The sequence below is a fragment of the Bombus vancouverensis genome, chromosome 8, assembly GCF_051014615.1.
Source record: "Bombus vancouverensis nearcticus chromosome 8, iyBomVanc1_principal, whole genome shotgun sequence".
NCBI classification, from domain to species: domain Eukaryota; kingdom Metazoa; phylum Arthropoda; class Insecta; order Hymenoptera; family Apidae; genus Bombus; species Bombus vancouverensis.
In genome coordinates, this window is record NC_134918.1 from 13,997,988 (window position 1) to 14,019,373 (window position 21,386).

A 21,386-nucleotide genomic window follows, 5' to 3' on the forward strand; every position below is an offset into this window, starting at 1 on the left:
GGATGGATTGGCATAGGAATAGTCAACTGCGATTTGAGCTTCGAATCGATCGAAGACGGTGCGTAAACTGGAAATCGCGCTGCGATTCCGTAATTATGTATACATATATGTAGCTTTATTCGCCGCAAATTAGTGAGAAATTTTCATTAGCAAATTCGAAACGCAGTTAATAGGGTGGTTGGCTGGCCATTGTAGCGTGAACGAATTATTCGCGAATAGATAGCAGGGCAAAATGGAATTGCATTGACCATCGGCTACGAGAATCGTCAAAAGTGCATAATTGTCATTACGCAAGCGCCAGGTCGCTTTCTATCGTTTTATCATTGAAAATCGTGTAACATTCTCGCTCACGGCTCGCGCGTGCACTTTCCCCGTTGGTAAAAAGAAGAAACTCGATAGCATGCACTTGGCCTGCAACTATGCGTTCATCCTTCCACCATGCAAAATCACATGTTTCTCCTTTCGAAATAGTTTTCTTGGGTATCTATCTAGAACGTGAATGTACAGGATCGCTCAAAAGTATCGCCACACCTGTTCATTATTAATAGAAATGAAAATTAATGGAAATCCAAAATAAGAATACGGATAAAAAAAGGACGAGGATTCGTAACAAAATTCTACACGATATGAAGTTGACTTTAGAAATAAACGATACAAGAGTCGATTGTATTATTAAGTCTTATGACAGTTCTTGATTAGTTCAAAAGTTGCAGCAAGGTAAACTGTGAGACCATGGTCGATAAGGGTCGACTTGATGGACGATGTTATGGAAGGAAGGAAAATCGAGCACAAAGGACGAATAGTCCCGCTCCTCCGTTCGCGGCGTGCCACAACTCGCTTCGGCAACTAGACTCGAAAGTATCTTACGCAATAGGCGAAGCGAGATAGTGTGGGCTACCGCCGTCCAGCGCGGAGTTGCCCATCATTTCCGTGTTCTGCTGACTGCTCGGTCGCAAACGCGTACTCGCCTCTCTGTCTGCGTGCACTACGACAATCGACTGCATTGTCCGCGCCGTTGCTTCTCTCGGTGCCGCCTTGCGATTGAATTTTCGACTTTTGCATTCTTGCGTCCACTCTCGGGAAGAGTTTTCCACTCGGGTGTAAAAGATCGCGAACCAACGTACGAATCGATCGCCGAACGAAATTCTTGGAAAATTTGCTAATGGTTTCGAAGTTCTGCGAATACCCGAGGAATTCTGGTTGTATTTGAAAAATGATTGGAATGCAAAATTTCATTGATTCTTTCGTTATGATATCATAGGATAAGTGAGGATATTTTTAATGTACAAATCAAAGCAATTTTAGTAGAAAAATTTCACCATGCTCGTTTAGAATATCTTTTCTTTTTCTTTACTGTAATAACATAATTTCTGGGTCATCCTCCACGATGGTGACCAGCTTTTCTCATCTTCCATTGACGCAATTTATTACTGGTGCAGGAGGGATAATTGCCGCAAAGGAGGATGTGAAAACGTCGTTAGCGTTGCAAGGAAATTCCTTAGTCGTCCCATCGAGCTCCATTTCGCTGACGGTCGATGGCATTTTATATAATAATTACTTTGCTATGTTAATTCCGTATTTAATGCAGGTCGCGTGATGCTACCAGCTCTCGGTACGATCCATTGACATCCACCAAGCTATCGACGACGGGACGATAGTTTCGTTTCGCCGACGTAACGTACCGCGCAACGATGCACGGTGAAATAGAGTTTCCGAGTTTCGTCGTGGCTGCGCCGTTACGCATATTCCAGCATAATCGCGTTAACCTGTGCTCCCATGCTCCTGTGCCATGATATTCTTCTCAAGCACTATCTCCATGCTGTTGGTATTTTGGGAAAATTGGAAGACATGGATAGTGGATTTGATAGCTTATTTGTTTTCGAATGGCATACACGTCTGTTCATAAGCAAAGATCATACGAGAATAATACAAGTCTGTTTTCTGGTTATCTTGTATGACTAACATTGACCGATTAATCGTTCCTTTGGTAATTTTTATGTATTACACTTTTCAGTGTGAAAACAGCAACTATCCTAATATTTATGAATCGGGTTGTACGCACGTTAACCATTGACTATGATATTAAAGTTACAAGGTGTGAATAGTACTGTGTCATAATTTTGATGGTTTCTAGACACCAGTGAAATATCTCTGCTTTTGAAATATCACTGGAGCGAGAAAAATTATTTGGAAAATGTGGGACGTTGCGAACAACAGACGGGAAAGTTTTCCTCGTTTGTGTCTTTATATACAGTTTGTGTACGGTCTCATTTTTTGCAATTATAGCTTTTTAGCAGCGTCCGCGTTGCATTACTTTTTGCTGCGGAAAAAATAACTAAACAACAAACAATTCCATCGTGATTACTGGTTCGCGATGTATCAGTTCTCACCGTTGTCGGACATGCCCGATCGGATGTTAATTGAACGGCAGAGAATCCTTTAATTAAATCAAACTTATTCGGAAAAAACGTTTCCAATCAGGATCAACTTTTTAATTAAATAAAACGAGGACAGAGGCGCATTGTTCCAGCCGACCAGCCGATTACACGGTGGAACTCTCTCGGGAGAGGGAAAAGGAAAACCGTGGTTGCTGGCCGGCCGTGCAATTTTCTGCGGCGCACCATTTTTCCCTTTCGTCTTTTCTGCTGCAATATCGGCGGTCGCTTATGCGAACGAGCCTTTCGAGCTCGACCGTACGTACCTTTTCTCCTCGTGACACGATCGTGTACACTGGTGTCAGTGAACTAGAATTGCTTGTGTAGGAACGAGCCAAGCCGCACAATAATTAACACACCGATAACGACGATAAGGATCGGTCCGTTTCTGATTGTTAAAGCAACTATGACTACGTTCACCGGCGCTGCGGACCTGTCACACGTGAAAGACTACTTGCCACCCACCTTCCGATGTTTAAGATGTCGCAGCGTTAAGTTTCATACTCTATCAAATTCTTTTCTCTTTATGTCTTTTGAACTTCTTGGACTTTTTACTGCCCTGCAATTTTTCAAGAAACTCTGTGAGGGTTGTTTTAATAGAATATTTTAGTCGCTTGGAATATTGTCGCTAGGCTGGTACCACAAGTATGACTATAAAACCTAATTCCATGCACTAATAATAAAACAGTTTTCTTAACTACACCTCGATGTAGGAAACCAATTACACAATCTACCTGTACACGCATGAAGTAATAACGTTTTACCCAAGGTAACGTCAAAGGAAGCGGAACTCCGATATAATCTTCTAAAAAGAAAAAAAATCACCAACCATATTTCCACTTTACGAATATGGAATCGATCGACGTGAATCGTCTAGCATGAAAAAAAATGCACCGTTTCGAATGAACAGTTCGGTTTCCCTGAGATTGGAATTGTAGTTAGGATTGCACCAGTCGATACGGTATACGTATGCTAATTGATTGTGCAACCGTCTTCCGGTATCCGAACTACGCGTTGGAGGGTTGGTAACAACCAACCGCTTACACATATAGACACGTGGCATGTAGAACGTGGTTACACTCTTCTTAGTTTCCCTCATCTTTTCTCCTTTCTCCGTGTTTCTGTCGTTTCTTCGGGAGGAGCAAGACACGCCTAGTGCATGCTTTATATGTGGCGATCGGTAATAGAACCGACCGCGTAGAAAATGGCCCAATCCGCGCTTTGGAAATAAATGCAGGTTGCCCTAATCCAGTCTCGATGTACGAAAGTTAACGAGTTTCCAGCGTGAGCTCGTTAAACATGATTTTTCGCATGGCGTACACGCTGACACGCTGATCGGAGATCGACCGAGTGAAGTAACGCAGGATCTCACAGGCTCGATGATCTGTTTCTCCAGCTTTACGCTCGCCAGTTTTATGGCTGGCCAACTTCGACTTTTTGTTTCGAAGAAATCCAATGTGCCCCGATATTTATGAAGACATTATGGTCATTAAGAACTTTCGACTCCATTGGGACTCTTTGTTAGAGTTTAACGAGTTCAAGGGAAAATTTAGGATGCAATACGAATTCGACTTTCGTATAGCCTAGCGTGGGCTACCCGCTTCGGAATACTTAATTTTATATTTCATTTGACTATTCTTTATCCGGATATTCTTTCCTTGGATTTGTTTCCGTCGAAATACGATATTTATATATTCGTTGGACAATCGTGGCACTCTGGTTACGTATGCAAGGGTTCGTTACTTTTCGTTTGACTTTATTATTTCCAAACTGTAAGTAAGTGTAACAGAGCTATATAGTTAGTCTGTTACTAGCTTACACAGCTAATCTTATTAAGACAACGATATTGGTGTCAGTTGGCGCACGATAATTGTCACGGAGGAAATCTAGAACGCACGATCGTGGGCCGTCCCTGTGGGTGTAATAACGAAGTGTTGCGATACGTCCATAAAACAACGATAATAAAATAGTAAAAACAGATCGTAAGATATACAAGACACGGAAAGAAAGAGAGAAGGAGTACGGTGGGGGGTGGAAAGGAGAAGTCGATCCTCTTATTCGGTTTATAATAGAGATCCATTGAAACTAAAGATGAGATAGATAGTCGTCGTTCAATCGAACAACCATGCAAATCACGGTTTCCAACTGGTCGATTTCGAAACCCGTTTGGATACTCACGGTTGCTCTGGTGTCAAGCGAGGCTCGTTACAAGCTACCAGGATGGATTTTACAGGCGGTGAGCTCGAATATCTTCGTCGTGCTGCTATCTAAAATTCCAATAGGCCACGCTAATCGATACCGGGAGACATCCACTCCGGGCTCGATGTACAATGGATATTTAAAATTCTAATCGGGCCATTTGGTCGGTCGCTGGACCGCGGCGAGAATTCTGAATCGTGCCCTCTCTATTCGACGGAATAGAAAAGAACTGGCTAAGCGGATAACGGATGGCAGTTCCGAACTGTTTCTGAGAGAGATGGAGAATGGAATTGGAGTAGCAGACGAGATGTGTGTAGAATTAAAAATTGAGAAAGGATCGTGGATCCTCGTGGTGTTTCCTGTATCCTGTACCTCTGTAATCCTTTGGTATACTTAAGCTTGTGATGGGCGAATTTTTATTCTCTTTAACAGTGCGAAAGATTAAATTTTTGTACATGAAAGATACAACTAACAGTGTATAGGAGTTGAGTTCTTGAGTATTAAGTGCCAAATAATATAATTTCCACTTAAGAATCAAACGTTTCAGAGAGATTAACAATTACTTGAAAGATGGAGTAAAGTAGATTTAAGCACTCTTCAGTCGATGGAATAAGCTGGTAAACTGGGGATCGCTATAAACGCAAATTAACATGGACAACGAGGCAATGAAAGTCGAGTCGCGGCGTCCAACATTATATTCAATTACCAAGGCTCCAAGAGTCGGATTAACCGCAGCCAAATTACGAGGCCTCGTCTGTCTAACTTTGCGCTGCATAATAAGGTGAAAGAGAAACCATTATTGCGAATAGCCATTTGTAAACGAATTCAAACAATGTGATATATTCGATGCAAATTTCGATGAAAGTTTTAAAGACACTTTTTATCGCAATTTCATACGTATATAATTACCAATACCACTTTCTTTCTACTTATTGGTTTGATTAATAATTCTATAGTAGAAAATTTCTAACCATTATCGAGCAATGTATTTGATCGTTTATAAGAAACAAATGTTCTTCGAAATAAGCAACGAAAATTTGCGAATTTTAATTTACGATGCGATAGACACTGCAGAAACAGAAACACCTATTTCGAATTTAGGAAGTCCATTCACAGAGTCCTAATTCTCGCAATCTAATGGTAGCACGAACCAATTCTACCCTTCGTAACAAAAGGACTTTGTACGGAATTAAGCACATCCGAATATAAACCAATCACCGTTCGGCCCTTCGACTGGAAGCACAGGTTACGTTTCCGGACGAGCTGTTTCATCGTAGGATCGCGGTTTCCGCTCGAACGCATAAATGTTCTGAAAAAGGGCAAAGTATCATTCGGAGAACGCCGATCTCTCTGCTCGTCGATAACTATTGAACCATGTCAACGAACGAGCCTCAATTCTCGATCTGGGAAAGAAAGAGAGGCGTCCTTAGAAATCGGTTGGGTCACAACGGGCGATATTAAAATGTTGTAACACGGAGATCTCGCATTTCCGGCAGACGGTGAAATTTAAACACGACTCTCTTTGTATGCCGCGTCCACCTCTTCCGTTTTACTCTCGCGCCGCGTCGCTTCGAATCTGTACACCTTTAACTGGATAACCACTCGTTCTTGTTAACGCGAGCCGAACCGACGTGTAAAGGCCCTTTTAATGAAATTTCATTGTAACCAGCGACCACTGGCTTCCCTGTTTCCACCGTTGAAATCGACATCACCACCCTTTGTTCCCTTTTTCCTCTTTTTCTTTCTTTTAAACCCTGTGGCCAACTAGGAGGGTGCTTAACGATGGAAATGGAACCCATTGGACGGTTAGTCGCGAACGTTAACGACATCGATGTAATTTAGATACGCAAGAATCCTATCTCCTGCTACCGTTTCACAACATTTCTACGATCGCCGCGACCCTGACTCGTCGATCTTCGGCATGTAGACACAGGATTTGTTACGCTCGTTGCATCGCAAAAATCATTTCGGAGGAATTGTGCGAACTGCCAGAAGGATAGCTAAATTGGATTAAATCGCAATAAATATTTCAATGTGTTTCACTAGTACTGACACGTTCGTTCACCGTATCGACTTGCTTCAACCAGTCAAGTTGCTCAGCTCCTCGACAGATCTCCGATACCTAAATGCATAATTAATCCTGTACAAGTAGCGTGTTTCCAAGAATGCGGGATGGAAGAAAAGGAAATCAGCTACCTGAGAGATCAACTTGTTCTTCGATCGTTACTTCAAGCGATTGGCAAACAGGACGTATAGTACAAACTGATCTAGTGACCGTGCCCTAAGTTTGGCTTCAAAACCAGAACTCGATATTTTCCACGTTACGTATACATATGCATGATTCGTAAGCTTGTATAAGTTGTAATAGGATACTTCCTATTTTCAGTGAAATTTTCATATATTGGATACAGGTTATGAACTTTAAACTGGATGCAATCTTTTAGTAAACTAGTTTCTTTATCGTATAAAATGCCAAGTTAAATCATATTCCTCCGTATATCTTTCAACGATTATATAACATTTTGCAGAAATTCAGTATGATATTTACTTGATTGTAAGTTAATATAACATTCGCGGAAACGTTTTAGCAACCACATATTGCGTTTACTTTTTATATCTTCCTTTTATTTCACTTCATCCCTTTCGTTATGTATCTGATACCGAAGGACTTATACCCGGTAATAAACTCAACTAAATAATAACCGTCTCAGGACATACGTCTAAGCAGTAATTCGTTTCTTTTCATTTTATTATGCTCGAACCAATTCTAAATCAACTTGAAGGAGGTTAAACTATAAAAAAAAGATAGAAGAGAAAAGAAACGTATGAAAGCGTAGTAAGGGAAAAATGTAGAAAACGCAAGGACGAGGAACAGCAAGGCGGAAAAGTATGACACGCGGGCCACTGTAAGCGCTCCCGTTCACCATATCGGTATTTTTTTTCCGGATCAGCGATCGGCTGTGCTAGTAGCTACACAGTTCTTTTGCATGCCTAACCGCATATTAATGGCTGTAGGCCCCAGTTAGCACGGCGACTAAGCGCGCGGCCAGGCGAGCGTGTCGCGCAAACGTTGAATAATAACTGCATTCCTCTCGGAACGGGTCCGAGCCGACGCCGCTCGTTTATAGTGTATAATGTATACGAACACGATTCGCCTCCTTTTGCACCGATATACACACGCCGCCCTATATATTAACTGCCGGTGAAACACCGGTGTCTATTGCTCGCCGGATTCGCATCGGCGCGCGATCGATCGATTCGAGTTGAATTCGATGCTCGACAGGATAGTAAGCCTTCGAAGGAATTGTTCTGAGTTCCTTTGAGAAGTTTTCATTCTGCATTGGGTTAGTTTCTCGATTCGTTTCTTTTTCTTTCACATATCATTTCTTCCTCTTTTTGTTCGAGATATCGGACAGGTTGTGGAATTGTCTAAAATTTTGTGTGACGTAAGAAGGGAAAAAAGTTGAAGATTTGATCTTTAGGATATTCTGTAAGAGGTTCGTCTCTGGTCTAGATTTGAGTCTGAGGCTGACGTTGAGTTTGCGTTACGTTCTGTCAAAGTCTTTGCTAATCGCACACATACCCATTACATCGAAACCTTGAAATCTCCCAAATTAAAATTTTAAAGTACGAAATTTCTATTTATCATTGTATTGTCAAATTGTTCATTCTAGGTATATAGTTCTTCTTCGGCAAATCTACGCCAAAATTCACATTTATAAACGAACACTGCCTTAACAACTCGCCTCAATGTTCCGCACGATGTCACGGTGTATTCACCACTTTCCGGTGAAGTTGTAACCAATTAAATTGTCAGAAGAGGCTTTTGCCCGGCATGTAACGTGCGTTTTACGTAACAGCCGCGTAATGGAACGAAGTTACTTCTGTAAGTGACACGTCGGTGACGGAAACGAGAAGATTTGCGCGCCTCGGGCACGCGTGCCAGCCGATCGTTAATCGTCGGAACAATGGCTCTTCCCTCTTCGTGAGTAATAACACGATCAAACGAAATCACCGGTTCGCGATTTTTGTCTCTTCTAAGTACAACGACCTGTACGATTACACGAACAAGAAATTACACCTGTGCCGATTCGTTTGCTTTTTGTTACTCGTCTCCAGAGACGAGATTTTCTTCTGGTACAACCAGCGTATCCGCTACCGGATACTACACGAACGACCGTTACATCACGCGACTTTGTCCAGCAATTCTACTGATTCACTCTCCTTCCGCTGAAACGACCGCGATTCCTCGCGCTTTTACAGCTTCGATCCCGTTCGTGAATTCGTGGAATCAGTGTTCGTTCGTACACACCTGTGCCCAGAATAGCTGGTGATAAAGGGCACTGGTTGTTTCACATTGGAGAGAACGAAAGGTATAGATTGCTAGTGGTAGATGCAAAACGCTATACGCTGTCGGTCATAAGTTCGATAAAACGCGGATTTTTTATGCAAATTCATATTTTCGCGAACACAATTGAACACGTGGAATAGAAGTATACGAATAACTGTTTTATCTCTTAAATATTATAATGAGAAATTTACTCTAGAAATTTTATATATTTTCCGTTATTATGTACACTTCGTGTATTTTATTTATTTAATTAAATGTAACATCTCAATTTTTCATAAATGCATAAAATCAGTAAACTTGTTACAGTTTTACCTCATTTAATACTTTACATTATAAATATACTAATTCGGAGGGTTGAGATTTAGAGTGGTGTAAATCTACTGATATTTCTCGTAAAGCAGTGTTCTACGTTTATAATTGTAAATCATTTAATTTAATACAGTTAATACAGTTAAGACTTAATCAATTGTGAAGTTAGAGGAATAATACCAACTTGTTATTTGGACGGAAAACGGAAGAAGGTTTTAAGACACGAACAACGAAGATCGACAGGTGCATAAAACAGAATTACTCGAAACCTGAATTCTTCGCGTCATATAATGGCTATTCTGACTACAGGTTTGATGCCCGCGCGATTACGAGCTATAAAATTCACAGCAAAAACACACTCAGAGCTTCGTTGTATTTCGCCTGCCCCTTTGCTCTACTTCTACTTTCGATCGTGAAATTTACCAACAACATTCAATGGATCAGCAATTTTTCACATGGAAAGCTCCTATACTAAAATCCTTTTTTCGCTCGAAAATAAAAATTTAATATTTTTTTTTATGTATTCTGTTTATAGAAGGTTTAAATGATGTTGATTTTAGCAAAAATTGTTTGCCGCTTATGGGATTGACTATTGTAAAACGTCAGAAGCTCACGGAAGTTTGGATAAAAAATTTATGACAAAAGGCGGCCGGAGATTTTCGCAAAGCTGGCGTGTCAATATTGATTCTAACTACGAGAAAATTCTAGGATCCCTTGAATTGTCGACACGAGAAGCCGATTTTCCCGTGCCGATGACGGAAGATGAGGGTTGGACGTTCGTTGTAAACGATATTTGTGTTATAACGCCCCGCCATCCCGCTCTGATTCAATCGATCGAATTACCCCGCATTCGAGACTTTTTTCGAAATACGAAACACGCGATGCGTGATGAAATATTCACAATGCATCATGAAAAAAGTGTTTGCACCGACGAACTGGAATTATATTAAACTAGCAATTTTACATTTTAAAATTAACGCAAAATCTCGGATAAAGATCTCTGCGTGCAGAATGCTGTTATTAAAAGAACCGCGCAAACAAGCAATACCGCCATTAAAAAGAGATATTAAAAGCCTTGCCAATTATTGCACATATACATAACTGCTCTCTTAATTTTATGCTCAATTTTTTATATCTTGAATTACATTATTTTCATTTATTTTCTTTATCCTAGATATTACAAGATAGATATCTAAGTGTTTTTTACAATCATTAGGATATAAATGTACAGATAAATCTCCGCAGAAGTAATACTTATAGTTAATATCAAGATCCTATCTTAATGAAACGGTACTTTAAAATACATTCAGTACATAAAGAACTAATGACATTCGCTACATCACATATTATTAGCAACTCCTTTAATAATCGATTTTACATAATAATAATATCTTCGTAGGTACGATGATACGGGATTGCGTGCAAGTATTTTTAATTATTTATTTATTTAGTATTTTTAATTATTTATTTATTTAGTACTTTTAATTATTTATTTGTTTAATACTTTTCATTATCTATTTATTTAGTATCTTTAATTTCCCTCTACAACCCTTCGTAACAAATTTAAAACCGACACCAGCGAGTCAGAATCGACCTCGAGTACGATTTTCGCCCGTGACGAAGAAACCGATTTCCCTTTCGAACGGTGCCGGTGCAGTATGCTGCGCAGTTACCGTGCACGTAGCTCGACTAGGCCGATCGACCAATCCCCTTGATAGTTCGATCGGTCGAGCAGCAGCCAGTTTGCTCGCCGGGCACTTTTTGCCCCGGACCGAAAGCATTGTGAGTCGTGGCTTACGCAATGATAGAGCTAGCCAGCTCGCTCCCGATAAGTTCATGCTCTAGAATCCAGGCCGAAGGCGTTACCGCGCTTATAGCCAGCTGCTGTGTCTCCAGAAGTCATTGAGACTCCACTTATTCCCCTGATGCCCGGAAGATTCGCTCGAATAGAAATAGAACACACGGCGGATGGATCTGTCGGGGATGATCGATTGTGATGACCGATGAACGGAGACCATAGTTGCCGTAAGATTGTAGCTGAGATGGTATTGTCAGGAATGGATGTGGATTTTATTTGGTTTGGCGAGTTGAAGAAGAGATATGGACTTTTGATTGTATTAGACACTCAGATTAGTCGATGTTAATCGAAGAACAACGAAAGGATAGATATTCAGATGTTCATTTATTGGTATCTACATATAACGATATTGATATAATATATGTTTTTATTTTAATAAACGTAAGAAAGTAAGATTTTCGATCATCGAATAGAGATTATTCGATATTTACTGAATAACAATGGACGTATACGTTTAATAAATTCAACCGTACAGTCATGCATATTCATAGAGAAAATTCAACATATATATATTCTTCTGATATATATGTTGCATATTTTAACTCAATTTTTGTAGAAATAAATAAATTTTGTAAAAGTTTCTTTTTGTTTAAATTAAAATGAATTACAATTGCAAAATCAGGCACAGTTTTTATGAACTGTTTCTTCACGGATACCAATGTTGTCGACAACATTCGATGTTTATTCACTTCCATGTTTGTATTCGAAATTTTCTGAAAACTAATCTATCTGGACAACGAACTCAGGGGCACAGGCCTTGTCGATGAGTTTCAGTCAATTTCGATCTCAAAGGACCCCGCCAACTTCGTCGCGATGTTCGATTGCCGATCGAGTTGCATTAATTAATGGACAGCGATCGACTTTCCCCATGAATGTTAATAAAACCCTCCTTCGTAAGTGACATTCCTCTCGTCAAAGTCAAACGGCCACGTTAACTCAGTTCTGACGCTGGAATGCGTGTGATCCTACCTTTGGGATACGACTCTTGTTTGCCTAGGAGCAAGGGTTAGCGTAAGTGTCGGATTGTCTCTTACAAGAAATATACTCCACACTTCGTTGTCATTATGGTACAGATATTCAGTAAGTTTTGCAATTGCATGGATTTATCAAAAAATTCCAACAACAACACGAATTGTGCATTTATGAATGCATTTACATCAACTTTCTCCGCAACCTATAATTGTCCACTGGCGCAATATTAATTCACGTTCAAATATGTGAATTCGATCAGCGAAAGTTCAGTTGATTGGTCATTAATGAAATTCCTTGTCAATAAACGAAGCTCGAATAAATAGAGTCCTGTCGTACTTAACTTTCACAAAAATATAAATTTGCACACTCTGATTAAATTTCAACTTTTCAATACTTTCTATGAATATGTAATTTTTTTTAGAGATACCACCGTTTATTAAATTCGAATGTTGTAAAGATAAAATTCTGAATAAATAGAACGTCCTGCGTATCTGCCAGAGAAATAATACGATTTAATAATAAAATATTTCATTTCAGTCGCATACAATTCACGAGTTTTATGTAGATTCGTTGTCAATCCTGTTGAAGCGGAAACGCGAGCAGTCGCGGGACTCGTCGGGAATTGCAGTCGTAAATCCGGTGAAATCAGTGAATTACGAGTGGAGTGGTTGCGTGCAAGGTATAACATGTATCTGTTACGATCCTGGAAATTAACGTCGCCGAGTTTCTACGGGATTGCACCGAGACTCCGTGGATCTGTCTACCGTTGGTCTCCCGTGACCACTTCCACTCTCTCGTACCCCGTTCTGTTGCTTGCTGATGATAATTAAACGCATCGTTCACGCGTACGAGGACGTTTGTTAACTTTGAACGAGACTCGCAATCGTTCTCTCTGAGGATGACACTCGTTACTCTCAATACGTTCAAAGGATTTCAAGTAAACCCTTTTACCTCCCAAAAGGTTGTTAAATTAAAAGCTTTCTAAATTAACTAGTTTATGTTAGAAATGATAAAAAAATAACATTTTATTTTATACATTTTAAATAATGCGGTAATTAATAAAAATTGATGATTAATTCGACATAATACATCTCTCGTAATTGAGCCACTTAAAAGTCAGATTCATCAATTCTACCTTCTAAAAGTTTCTCAATAATTTTTTGACACTTCTTTCCATTATACATAATTCTACCAATCCCATTATCCTGTATATCAGTTTTTCACAATATTTTACACGATTATGTTTCACTTTTTCAACAACTAAATTATATCCATATGTATCATTCGTCTAATAAAGTTGCTCAGTTCGTCGTCTGATTCAAATGTAATCATTCTACTTAAAAAAAACGCGCACAGTATATTCACCAAAAAACTAATCTCGCAACTGTTTAATCTTCCATGGACGCATCGTTGTAGCGAACGTGATAATCGTAGCCGCTAATCGATAGCCCACAAACGGTATTATTCGATCTTTACCGCCTGCGGTTTAGAATCCACGCCACGCGCGCCACGTTACATAAACGGCTGGGTGAACCGCGAGCCTAGAATTTGAGAAGAAGGAAACGTCGTCGGTTCGATCGGTTCGGTCTGTGACCAAAACCTCGACAAGTATTAGCGACCGTCCAATCAGCGTGAATGGTGAATCGCGGCTGAGCAACCGGTCCGCGGAGCTAGCCTCGTCTCGTTATAAAACGAGACCGCGACGTGTGTAACAAGCTCGGTGGCTTGCTCGCGTTTATATTGCGCAAACCGTGCGACTGTCAGTTAATAGACACGACGCGACGCTTCCATCGTTCGAGACAAGAACGAAATTGTCCCGAACGCTCTAATTACGTCCTGGGCTGCGTTCGTTAGAAAATTACAAGTTGGATTTTGTGTTCGTTGTACGTAAGTCTAAAAGGATTCTTTTACAAAGAATGTCGAAGACTGTTCATTCTTTAGATGCTTTGTACAACGGAGGGTGAGACATCGCAAAGTTTCGAAGTAGAAAATATATGGATTTTTCTCTTGAAGAGGGGCTGCTATTTTTATGACGTTGATGCGTTTGACGCGCAAAGACCGATACTACTTGTTACAGTTTATCAATTACATTAAAGGAAAGGGATTCTACTATAATATACGTGTATTTAACGTTAAGGAGATTTAGAATAATTTATATTACCTAAGAAAATGTTAACAATACGTGAAAAGTCCGTGTAAAAACTCCATTCTGAGAACTCCATTCTGAGAGCCGTTGCAAAAGATGCATCGAATTATTTCGTTAAATTCTATAATATCTTGAAAAAATTTCGTACAAATAAACATTTTATCTCATATGCAATTTTATGTGGAATTTTAATACAATTCTATAAATGTCAATCTGCATGAACGATGAAGATATACATCCACAGCTCTTCAACGGGATTACAGTAGATCGTGGTAATGGAGAGAATGATGGGCAATAAACGCCTCAAGGTGCAATCCGAAGAAACCACTCTAAATGATGGAAAAGACTAGTTAATTTAGTCATTGCCAATTGAGATTTTTTCCTTGACATAAGGAAGACATCCGACCCACCTATCCTTTTACGTTGCTCGCTGACCGCCGTATGTAAATTTGGTCAGAATAAGATCAAAGCGACAGCGCGTTTAATTAACAGGTTCTGCACGTTTTCTCGACATAATTAGCAAGCCGAGTACACGCAGGCAACCTTCGATCTGTTTCGTCCAATCCTGCGGCAACGAGTTTTCCATTCAGCCGCAACTCCCCTCGATTCACGTAATAATAATATAATAATACTGGTTGCGGAGTGATAGAACGTCGAATGAATTCCAGAAGAACGTTATTACAGTAGCATTATATAAAAGCTCATAAAACGGGGGAGCGTAGACGATCGCGTAAAATCGTCGCGTAAAATCGTCGAGTAAAATTGCGCGTTATGCCCCCGATCGTTGTCGTTTCATCTTTCCTCAATCTATTGATAAATTCATCTATCCACGGGCTATCTCAGTAGCTTCGTATAAAATTGATACAAAGCAGCGATTGCGGAGGTCAGGATATTGAAAAAACTTCGTGCGAAGGCGTATTGGAAAATGATTTATTACCGAGTTATAAGAAATAGAAGACTTGTTATCGATTGAGTGAAGTTGTACGGTGATTTTTAGCTTTATACTTTTCTATAGTAATAATAATTAATAATGATTCGAGATGATCGTTCGTTTATTAGCAGACAACTATTGAAATCTTTAAATGTCAGTGAAAAATATAACAATATATGAAATGTTTCAAATATTCCACGTCATATTTATTAAGAGAAAAGAATCTCAAATTGGGCTCCACTCGTTTTCAATATCGCTTGTTACGAACATTTCTTATTTATCTTCCTTACCTTTGACTTCCAGAATACGCTATTTTCACGTCAACTTTGTCAAAACACCTTGCGTACATACGACGCATCGTTATGGTACATTGTGTAACGGAACGCGTTCTCTTGCGAGATGCTGCAATTGTCAGTTGCGCTTATTGCGCTCTTCCGGCTAATTAATTATGACAAGTAACAGTGGTAGGAACATAAACCTTGGAATCAGTTATTTACACTGTGTATGCCCGTTGATTTCTGACTGGCAAGAAACTTTATCTGACAACGAGTCGACGTAAAAGTTTACCATTTACAAGCGGGACAATAGTATTCAATCCTAGAAACTTTGTTTCGCTCGTGGAATTTGTAACGGGTGCAACAAGCAAAAACGGGTCTACTAAGTTTCTCAACAATGTTTCCACACGCCCAGATGACTGCCTTCGTGGAGCGTGAAGCGACGTCGCTCACAGTTTACGCATCCAGCCCCCTGTAAAACCAGCACGACATCGTATCACCGGTGTTGCAAAGAATTTACGTCCGTCGGCGTTGTGTCCGTTGCGTTGCATTGGCAGCTTTACGTGGACGCATAAAGTTCACCAAGCGCAGCTCGATGCTTTAAGGTTATATCGACAAACCAAGGGTAGCTGATGCGATCTGGCGCTGTCAGAACGATGTAATAAACGAAGTCAAAGAGAACCATTTTCTTGTTGGCTGTATATTGTCCGAGTAATCAACTAAAATTGAAGAAGGCCGACGATGAGTAGCGACGAAGGGTGTCAAGATGAAAAACTCACCTTTCACTCGAGTTTGAGTAACTTGGACGAACCAAAGCTAGGAGACTGTTCTTTTATATCGGCGGGAAAGGTATTTTCTCATATTACTGTCATACTCTGCTGATGTAAGATTAATATCTGTATATTGCGATGGCGCGAACCATGTCAAGAAAATGCTTCGCGATTGTATTTATCTTTTTGCTCGTTAATTCCACAACTTTTCTAGGAATTTCGTTTCATCCGTTCACGTAATGGAAAATTAAGAAACGCCCCTACGTTGCACGCTCCATTTCATCTGGTTGCATCAAGTGCAGGTCTTATGGGTGTGCTTCGGATTCGCGGCGATACGAATGGCCCATATTTCTCCCTTGAACTTTTCCTTCCAACACTCAATTACGGCGATTACTTTCTACTTCCCTCAGGCTCTCCAGGAACAATTAGCAGCCTCGAAGATCGAATTTTATTGCGCGCTGGTGAAACTAAGCGCGTGAGAATCCAGCTACGTTATTTCTAAGCCCCTATTGCCTTGAAGGTCAGCCTTAGTAATGCATGGTCGATACATACGCGGCGTTTAACCAAACCACTCCTCGGAATCTCAATTAACGAGCACAATCGAAAACAAATATAACGAGGTACTTTCTTCTCGTTACCAAACGAGTCTAAAAGATCTTTTTCAGATTAAACAAGGCTTACCTGTTGTCTCTTTAAGTATGTAAACCGGTAACGCTCTTGATTTTCCATCGCGCAGATGCTTTCTACTTTCTATCGGCCGGTAACGATCCTCGAGGATCGAGATCTCGCGTGCGAATATGAATTTCTGCGCTTATCGCTTGTGTTACGAGAACCGCGGGACAGCGCATAGGTCGCGCGGCGGTACACGTAGAATGCATACGTGTATTAAACGAGTCAGCAACTCGTTCGCTTTTGCATTACGCAAGAACCACGCCTAAGTCGGAGCTGGTCGTGCACCGACCGACCGATCGCTGCTGTGGCCGCGATCCAGACTGATCTGGCTATTCCGACCGCTCGATCTTTTCGTTCTGACAATTAGAAACTTATCTACGAGGCCTGTTTAAACTGCAGCCGCTCACGAAAGTATTTAGAACACTTGTAGGAACGTTTTGTGAATATCTTACTTGTCCTAAACATTTTTTTACATTTTTAACTTGTCTTTTAATTTGACATCGTTAATATGCGAATTATAGGGGTTGGAGATTGCGTCTGTGGATCAAAAATGGTGCTGTTGAATTGCAAAGGAGTAAATATTTTGAGAGCAAAATCAAGTTAAACTGAGAGGTAAAGATATAGAAAGAGAGTGAATAATGTATTCAGGTCGTGGATGATTGTTTTTTCAGCGCGGTTTAATCCGCAATCTGTTCGCTTTTTAGTCAGCGGCTCGCCAGGCGTGTCGAGCTATCGATAGCCGTGTCCGAGTAGCGGTGACTCGCTGGTAATCGTTCACCTTGACCAAGCCGCGATTCCAACCGCGTGTTAAAACGAATTATGTTCGATTTCTCGTTGCAGCGATCCTGAAAAATTCGAGGGAATTAAACGAGTCCGAACGATCGTTCGTTCGTCACGCGTCTGACAGTTTGTTACTAGATTAGGGTTACATAATTATATCTTCTCCGTAGATACGTTGAACACCGGTTAATTAGACGATATAAACGATGAAGAGAATTTCATGAAACAGGTATCTACGTACACTATTGGTCAAAAATTTGGTATCAAATTCCCAATCGTATATTTATACTGAACCTTCTATTGAATTGTTTTTAGTAATTGCCAATAAATGTTGCAAATTTTCTTTGGTTCGATAAATTTTCTGACAGAAAGATTTCCTAAATTAATGGAATTTTAAATTGCCTTCTCTTTTAATCCTTAGGTTCTATAGAAGAGTGTACAGAAGCGATCGTAATCTTTTCACCGATATTATATCGTTCTCTTCTCTTAACAAGTATTTGACACGCATATCAATTATTACGAACGACTGCAGCTTAATCCAATATCGTAATTTGATCTGCTTTCAGGGTGATTGGCAGTCATTAAGAAACTAAAACGAATTTAATTTAATTAATTTCGCATCGTTTATTACGGATATATCGCCTTACCGATATTTGCTATAAAAATTGGAAAACGTTATTATTATTATTATGTATTTTATTTAACATCGCGTATACCACTTCTTATGGTAATTAGCGATCGCGATTAATAAAACAAAGTAAATAATAAAAGTAAAATACAATAAGGTAAGTTACAAACTTAAATAATGATATCTATACGTTATGAACACATACGATTACAACACAATACGGTACGTTAGAATCAAACCGGTAGCTTACAATGTCGTAATTGATGGTACAAATTAAAGTATTTGAGAAGATATAGAAGATTCTTTGGCGAACGTTACTCGATAAGAAAATTACAGGAATCGATAGTACTTTATCTATTATACTATGAAATTAATTAATTTATTCTCACCTTTATTATTGCATTTAACGGCTAGGTAATGGTTTCATCGACAAAATTCATTATCACCGAGCGATTGTAAGTTGGAGCGATGGCTGATTTAATGGCGGATGGACGATGATGGATGACGATCGAAATTTCTAGGCATCCGACGGTGAAAATTGAGGCGAACTGAAGAGGTGGATAATTTCGATAGGCTTCATAACGGGTTCCCAGGAGTCTTAATTAAGCTGAAGGCTTGGAAAATTAAGCGCTATTAGAGCGGGGCTCATAATTGGACCGCGTCGATGCAACCCGGTCGAGTAACGCCATGCCTCGATCTCGATCGTGCCTGAAAAAAACTATAGTTGATTGAGCATAGTGCCCGATTAGTCGCAATCCGCGCACGACTCTCCGATGACCTTTCCGCGAAGTCGACGCTATCGTTTTCCGTTGCGTTGGCTGATGAAATCGTCGAGTGTTTCCAACCTTACAGATGCATATCGTACACAGTGAGGTCGTTCGGTGAAATCCGCTACTCCGTTTTCTGCTTTCCATAACATTTCCTCCTCAACTTTGTACTCTTGTCTTTGAATTTTATTGCACTTCTATCATACGAGAATAGGTATAGAACACAATGTAATTTCATTTATCCGAACTCCGTTTATTGGAATGAAATTTCAGTAATGCTCAATCAAATGAAATGATTAGAATCCACTCGGTTGAATCCCTATTATGTGAGCATAAAACATAGGTAATGAGGAGAATCATGAATTGCTATTATATGAACTTCAGTTATATGAAATGTTTGTTCTTCAAATAGGTGCGGATAAATGGAATTTCATATTGGTATGATTGAATTAACTCTATAATACTACTCGAATGTTAAAGTAGAGAAAATAAAATAGAGTGTATATGTTTGAGCAGTATAATTTTATTAGCATAGCAACCACTTCAAAGAAATTCAGATTTGCTGCTAAGTTCTGCAAAGAGAGAGAGAGCTGCCATCTCTCACAAATAACTAACAGGAAACATTGAGAATGCAATATCTCGGTAGTATTTTAAGATTATTAATCATGCAGCCAATGTGTACCATGAAACATCAACAAAAGAAAATTGCTCAAATATAATTTATTAATATAAACAAACATTATGCGTTGTCTTATATCTAAGGAATATATCCTACTCAAATATCGAAGAAACACAACAATATTTTATTCCAAATCTTTGGATTCGCCAACCTCATACCCCCCTTCATACAACATTAATATTTGTTTCGCACTAGAAATATGCTAACAACGTTACCAAAATTCGATCCCAATGCAAATCAGCGGGGAAGTAGAACAAGTATAACAAGAATTGAAGCTCGTGAATCGTTTTCGCATGGAACACGTCCGTTTGGTCCGGGGTTGCGCATTAGCTCGGCCATTAACACCGCGAATAACGGAGTTATTGAACCTTGATTTCCACTTTACCATTTAGTTCGATTTCACTCGTGATCGCCACGCGCCTGCTGTGCTTTATATAACGTGTGCCCGCGTACACATGCAAATGTTCCGTTTTATCCGTTCAATTTCGTATAAAACGTGTCTTATCGATCACTAACACAAACGTATCTGTCCACATTGTGTCCAACCAAGGAGACGGGGATCGAATTTTTTATTTCGATCGCTATCGTAACGGGACGACGATCGTATCTCGGCTCGTATCGGTACTTGTTATGCGGGCACAGAAGCTCGTCTCGAAGCGCCGCGAGAGCGTGTAAACATTTCGCGGGGAAAGCTAGGAAGTTGCCCGGTCGCGAGTGAAATCTGCCGTCTTTTATTTTCGTGCACACATCTAGCGACCCCGATCGCGTTTCAGCCGCGCGAATTCCGCACGCGTCACTTCCGCTCCGATAAACGCCGTTAGCAAATGTGTCGTAATTCTGCCTCGTTGAAAATGCGCCGCCAACAAAACCCTAGTGTCACGTGTACCAGAAATCGGTGGTTATGTACAATCCGGAATTTCGATCTCGAGGAGGTGTTTATTGAAATGAAAGCTTCCAGAGATCGAAAAACATTTATAGTGGTCTGCGAAAGTATTTAAAGGATATTTTATACGTCGCGTGTAAAACATTTTGAAATTCCATCAATGATGGCTCAACTGAATATCGAAGGTTATTATTATAATATAACAGATAATTGACTGTTTAAATATTTTTGGTATTTCTACGAAATATATGCTTGTACCAAGTATCTTGTGGAGTCTGTATATTTATTTTCAGACTTATTTCAAAATTTATCAATATGTACAGCCATGACAGTCGAGTCTCTTTACAGTGCTAATGAAATTTTAAAATGTTTCGTATTATACACATAATATATTCATAAAAGGATTCTGCAGATGTATTTTAAATATTGACGATGTTTAAATGTTTTCCGTCGTTCGCATATCGTTGCATTTTCAAATTCGCACCCGAACGAAACGGATTACCGGTAAAACAGACTGAATACGTTAAATTCGGCGGAAATTTACGACGCTCACGTCAAACACAGTCGATCTGCCGATCCAGTATTGGTGAATCCACGCGATGAAAGATTTAATCGGTTTACGGGCCAATCGCTATGATTTCCATTGACTCTTTATATCAATGATTTAATTGAACGTTTGCCGTGAATTACGATTCCGCGAAAATGTGAAAAATAATTTTACACGTATGTCC

At 39.8% G+C, this 21,386-nt stretch overlaps 1 long non-coding RNA gene across 1 annotated transcript; it reads right to left on the bottom strand.

The window, feature by feature from the left end:
• Nucleotides 1-15,186: 15,186 nt before the first annotated feature.
• On the bottom strand, nt 15,187-20,369 carry LOC143303056 (uncharacterized). Its single transcript, XR_013059037.1, has 2 exons — nt 18,716-20,369; nt 15,187-17,763 (listed from the first exon to the last, which is right to left on the bottom strand). It is a non-coding gene; the product is annotated as an uncharacterized LOC143303056 (long non-coding RNA).
• Between the last annotated feature and the right edge of the window lie 1,017 nt (nt 20,370-21,386).